Source organism: Coregonus clupeaformis, chromosome 18, assembly GCF_020615455.1.
Source record: "Coregonus clupeaformis isolate EN_2021a chromosome 18, ASM2061545v1, whole genome shotgun sequence".
NCBI classification, from domain to species: Eukaryota; Metazoa; Chordata; class Actinopteri; order Salmoniformes; family Salmonidae; genus Coregonus; species Coregonus clupeaformis.
In genome coordinates, this window is record NC_059209.1 from 18,677,926 (window position 1) to 18,684,693 (window position 6,768).

Below are 6,768 nucleotides of genomic sequence, written 5' to 3' on the forward strand. Positions count from 1 at the left end.
GCCGTGTGTCGTCAGAAGGCCAACGCTGACCGCCACCGCAGTGAGGCCCAGGTCTTCGTACCGGGTGATCGGGTCTGGCTCTCGACCCGGAATCTGCACCTCCGCCTGCCCTGCCGGAAGCTGATCCCGCGGTTTGTGGGGCCGTTTAAAGTCCTGAGGAGAATCGACGAGGTCACCTATAGGTTATTACTTCCCCCCGATTACTGTATTAAACCCTCGTTTCATGTGTCCCTCCTCAGGCCGGTGATGGCTGGTCCACTCCAGGAGTCTGAGGTGCGGGAGGTCCCTCCGCCTCCTCTGGACATCAAGAGGGCCCCGGCGTACTCTGTCCATTCCTTCCTGGATTCAAAGCGTTGGGTGGGGGGCCTTCAGTACCTCGTGGAGTGGGAGGGGTACGGTCCGGAGGAACGGTGCTGGGTCCCGGTGAGGGAAATCCTCGATTTTGTTGCCTTACAACCTGGAATTAAAATGGATTTTGGGGGAGTTTGTATCATGTGATTTACACAAAATGCCTACCACTTTGAAGATGCAAAATATTTTTTATTGTGAAACAAACAAGAAATAAGACAAAAAAAACAGAAAACTTGAGCGTGGATAACTATTCAACCCCCCAAAGTCAATTCTTTGTAGAGCCACCTTTTGCAGCAATGACAGCTGCAAGTCTCTTGGGGTATGTCTCTATAAGCTTGGCACATCTAGCCACTGGGATTTTTGCCCATTCTTCAAGGCAAAACTGCTCCAGCTCCTTCAAGTTGGATGGGTTCCGCTGGTATACAGCAATCTTTAAGTCATACCACAGATTCTCAATTGGATTGAGGTCTGGGCTTTGACTAGGCCATGCCAAGACATTTAAATGTTTCCCCTTAAACCACTTGAGTGTTGCTTTAGCAGTATGCTTAGGGTCATTGTCCTGCTGGAAGGTGAACCTCTGTCCCAGTCTCAAATCTCTGGAAGACTGAATTTCCCTGTATTTAGCGCCATCCATCATTCCTTTAATTCTGACCAGTTTCCCAGTCCCTGCTGATGAAAAACATCCCCACAGCTTGATGCTGCCACCACCATGCTTCACTGTGTGGATTGTGTTCTCGGGTTGATGAGAGGTGTTGGGTTTGCGCCAGACATAGCGTTTTTCTTGATGGCCAAAAAGCTAAATTTTAGTCTAATCTGACCAGATTACCATCTTCCATGTGATTGGGGAGTCTCCCACATGCCTTTTGGCAAACCCCAAACGTGTTTGCTTATTTTTTTCTTTAAGCAATAGCTTTTTCTGGCCACTCTTCCGTAAAGCCCAGCTCTGTGGAGTGTACGGCTTAAAGTGGTCCTATGGACAGATACTCCAATCTCCGTGGGATGTTCAAAGTTTCTGGATTTAATGGTGCTCCGTGGGATGTTCAAAGTTTCTGATATTTTTTTATAACCCAACCCTGATCTGTATTTCTCCACAACTTTGTCCCTGACCTGTTTGGAGAGCTCCTTGGTCTTCATGGTGCCGCTTGCTTGGTGGTGCCCTTGCTTAGTGGTATTGCAGACTCTGGGGCCTTTCAGAACAGGTGTATATATACTGAGATCATGTGACACTTAGATTGCACACAGGTGGACTTTATTTAACTAATTATGTGACTTCTGAAGGTAATTGGTTGCGCCAGATCTTATTTAGGGGCTTCATAGCAAAGGGGGTGAATACATATGCACTTTTCCGTTATTAATTTGTTTGAATTTTTTTTAACAAGTTATTTTTTTAATTTCACTTCACCAATTTGGACTATTTTGTGTATGTCCATTACATGAAATCCAAATAAAATCCATTTAAATTACAGGTTGTAATGCAACAAAATAGGAAAAACGCCAAGGGGGATGAATACTTTTGCAAGGCACTGTAGGTGATTTGATGTTGAAATGTTGAAGTTGAAAGGGTGCTGGAGTAGTGGAGGCAGCTCCTGTTTTCTTTGGGACTTGCGGTAACTCTCCGTGGTTCTAAATCAATAGTTGTTTAGTAGTCCGAAAATGTCGGAAACATTAACTTGCTTGACCATTCTGTAGGTTATTTAACTGTTTGTTACATGCAATATGCTTTGTGGACTTCACCGGACAGATGTTGCTCTTCAGTTTTGTGATGAAACAAAGATGTTGTTGAATTTATTCTGCCACTGTGTTTTCTTATTGTCTCGGCCTAAGGCCTATATATCAATGTGGCAAGCCATATGAACCAACAGATTATAGAGCAAATAACGCAATTATCACAACACATATGTTGCAATATAGCATTTTTTTCCAGGCTTGGCTTCCCCAGTGATTTTACCCATGCAACGCTACTTACGCCTGTTGGAACAAAACAGTCCTAGCAAAATGCTAATCACTACGGAATATGTCCAGTTGAGCATTGTCTCTCCAGTTGAGCAGTGTCTCTCCCTGACAGAGGGGAAAGGCTATACGGACACCGCTGGTGTCCAAATTGATGACGTATGTCGCGCAGCTGTGAATCAAATGTGGAGACGAACGGATTCGGTTTTGTCAGTCATCCTGATGAGCCCTTCCCAGCTAGATAGTTTATGCTGGCTAGCTGGCAGTAACAGCAGCATGGCTCTAGTTATGGTCAAAACTTGTAAAAAAAAAGTGATGTTTATTTCGATGGGCGAGGGAGAAATAACTTGTAGTATTGGTCACCATCTGGATGTCACCGTGACATGCCAATTAGCTAATGTAATGACAAACCGGTGTGAATGACCACTGACCAGTGCAATGGTGTTGTATTGAGGTGCTTGCCGACGTGAGTTGCTTCCCACCTGGCAGTTGTAGGCTATCACGTCGCAGGCGGTCAAAGCCGGTTCCAGGTATAAGCGACATAAGCGGTCGCTTAGGGCCCCTGGCCTGACAAAAAGGAACTCAGTCGGGATCTTATGGTATTATTTTATGTATCATTAAGGCAAATGTTGGGAAATGTCAAAAGTAAAATATAGTAAACATGATTGACATTCTATAATACAGTGTGTAACCATGCCTTAATGTATGTATGTTTATTATTTTTGAGAAAGGGTCTGCCACCAATATAATGAGATAAGAGGAAGAGGTCATATGGAAAAGTTCACATAGCCTTTTTGGAGAAAAACAACATGTGACATCTAGACGTTGAAAGATAAGGGTGGCGTGGCCATGGAAGAAGTTAATCAATTACCCTAAGGGTAGCAACTGTGTATGCTATGTAAGGATGACTATGCACTTGTATTGGTATAAAAGGAGATCTTTGAGCCAAGTAGAGCGAGTTGTTGCTCCATGGAGCAAAGCTCAGGCTTTGTTATTCAATAAAGTCTAAATTCTTAAATTCACAGGCTCCGATGTCTTGAGATATATTTTTGAGTTGATTATCTAGTCAAATGTTTCTACAACATATTTGGCACCCCAGATGGGACTTGATAGGGATCAGTGACGGTATACATTTGCAGTTGTGAAACGGCTTGGACGGACCATACAAACAAAAGCGGCCGCTTTTAAAAAGGTAAGCCAAGTTCTTACTTAAATAGTATAACGTTTGTGTGGTCCGATCCGGGGCTCGGCAACATCTAAAGAAATACCAAGTAGGTCTCTCCAAATTTAAGAACCAGAAAGTTAGACACTAGGAGCTTTTGAATTTAAGAATACATGTCGCTGTTGTTTGTCTGAACCGTCTGTTCAATTGATTTGATTCTTTTGATTCATTTGATTCATTTGATTCATCTTGCTGATCGCTCTGTCTGGGTCATTTCGACACGGGTGGTTGTCCCGCTGGTTGAGCGATCAGACAATAACATGTTAAGTCCTGCAGATACCGCTTTTAGACGTGTTGGGGGAGTGAATCGTCTTGAGGACTGCTTAGGTAGGCAGAAATCCTGTGTAATACCGCTTCTTTTTCTGTGTTGAGGAAGTGTAACAGAAAAAATAGGGCAGAATTTACAGGTCGCTTAGGAAAGCGTAGTAGAAGTCCAGGTGTGTTGAGGAAGTGTAATACCTAGGGGGCTAAATAAATAGAAATCCTGTGGATACCGCTTTGGAGAGCTAAAATTAGCATTCCAGGGGACTGAACAGGCAGGTGGCTACTTACGGATACCGCTCTGATGAGGAATTCTTTGTTGGAGGTCTGCACAGGTAGGTAGGGAATCATCCTGGGTTGTGATGATGCCAAAATTAGGTAGGGTCTATCAGGTAAAAAAGTTAGGTCATCCGGCGTAGGTGACACCGTAAATTGGAGTAACACCGGTCATCCTGAGTAGGTGAACGGGTTAAATAGCTACAAGGGGCTTCAAAATTTTGATAAAGTGTTATATATAGAGTAGGTCTGCTCATCTCATATGGGGAATGGGTTGCTTGGCGGCTGTGAGTCATTCAACTGTCTGATTCATTTGGGCACAAGTGGCTGCTCATCTATATGAATGAGAATAATAAGAAATCCTGCAGATAACAGCTTATTTTCTGTGTTGAGGAGAGAAGCTGTGTTTGAGGTCGTTTGAAGTGTCGGTGTTTGGTGGAGAAAGGTTGGCGCACCTGTCCTGGACCACTGTTTGAGTATAACCTGGTAGGAAGGACGCACCCGGTCTCACACCAAGAGAGGAAGAATAAATGGTGCGTGGATATTCATTGACCAACTGAGTGTAGAAAATTCACGTTACCTGGAGGGGTAGAATAAATCCTGTTGGAGGAACAGGTCACATGTATCGGTGTGGTCATATGACGTCTATGCATTGTATTTTGATATATCTGTTAGGGTATGTTTCTGACATTATATTTAGAAACTTTAGAGGAGATGCAGTATTATGATAAATTGACTACAGTAAAATAATAACTAGGATAGGGTTAACATTCCAAATTTGGGCCTTTGATAGAGTAAAATATTCCTGTAGGTTATACAAAGTAATTAAAGGCGTTTAAGAACAACATTGTATAAATATGGAATAAGAGTTGTATAAGGATGTAAATTAGTTGCACTCTGAAGTTTGAATGATGAGATATAGAGGTGTGTTTGATAATTATATATACATTGAAATAATAAGCTTTTCTTGTAAATGATATCTTGGAGTTTCGTACAACAATGCCTGTCATAGAATTTTGTAAGATCAGGGAATAGTGACCAGCATATATGATTCTAGGAGGATTCTATGACTGAGGGAAAGGATTTGGGTAATTTGTTGTTTGTTCCGCTGAGACTAGATGGTGATTAACTGATTTGTGGCAATAAAGAATAATTAGAAACATGAATGGTTTGGTAGATATGAATAAATTGGAATATAATTAATTTTATGTGAGTGTGGTAAATACGAGGGATTGGATAAAATTATAGGTGTTGACTTGCTCAAACACGTAGACCTATGTGGAAATGGGAGAGAGTACATAGGACAGGTGGTGGAATTAAGCATTATAATAAACTATCTATTATTTCAGAAGCAGATATATAATTCATTTGGTTAGGTCGTTAGATCTGTTTCCAAATCAATGAATGTGGGGTTTGACTTGTTGACTGCTAAGTTGATTACGTTGAGCGTATGAGATCTGTGTCCTTCAAAGCTATTTTCTGATAAAGTGTGGTATGAGCCAGATACTAAAACTACTGACCATTATCATTGGAATAAAGGAGGATTAACTTGTCATTTCAATAAAGCATAGATTCTGCATCGCTGAACAGAGTCTAGGTTTTCTAAGTATAGTTTAGCTATAGTTGTGGGTTGTTTAGATTGAAGGAACAGTCAGGATAAGATTGGAAGATCTAGTAGCCTGCGTCTTTTCAGACTGAAGGACTCACTTATTCAACGGGAAGGAGTGAGGAGTGACTATAGTCTGAATAGCGTACTGGCAATTGCGATAGAGTTATGGCCATAATTTTAATTGTTTAGGTAGACTGGAATGAAAGTAAGGTATTTTAATATTATGAATATACATATATTATTAGTTATTGTTGGGATGTGAATAGATTTTACTAATGCCATGAATTAGTTTCCGGTAAAAAGAGAGTCATACTTGTTTGACTGTATCGAGCTGAAATAGTTATTTAAAGAAAGTTTGAATAGTTGGATGGAAAACATTTATTTGACAAAATTCTAATTGTTATTACTTTATTCTATGGTTTGCGTGACATCAGTAATGTATGCGAATTGTTGAATTCTAGAATGATAATGTATTTTCATTACGTAAACCAGGGGATGCAAGAAGCTTTGGCTATTATGCTATAGTGGGTTCTAGATTTGTTGAATAAACAAACTTATATTTTAAACAAAAGTAATGCAATAGGCTACAATTATAATATTATCAGAAAAAGGCACTATACGCTCATCTGTGGTCCTCTGTAGCTCAGTTGGTAGAGCACGGTGCTTGCAACGCCAGGGTTGGGTGTTCGATTCCCAAGGGGGGCTAGTATAAGTATAGAAATGTATGAGCTCACGAATTGTGTGTTGTTTGGAAAAAGAGCATCTGCTAAAATGTTAACGGATATGGAGAGAAGAGTGCGTGGTAGTCATTGAATGAGGTTTTGCTAGATTAAACGAGTGACAATGGTGAAATATGTCTATAGATAAATTGGATTGTGATAAATTGATTATTTCAATATATGATGGTGAACTACAGCAAGTGTTTGGTGTTACTTGTAGCTTACTTAGCAAGGATAGTTAATTCATTCTGTAATGGCGGAGTGATGGTTTAATTGTGTGGCTATGATTTTAGTTGATTACAGGAGAAATAGGATATAGTTTACGACATATGGAGAAGTGAATGTCTTATATGGTAATAGATAAACTGAACCAAACATGA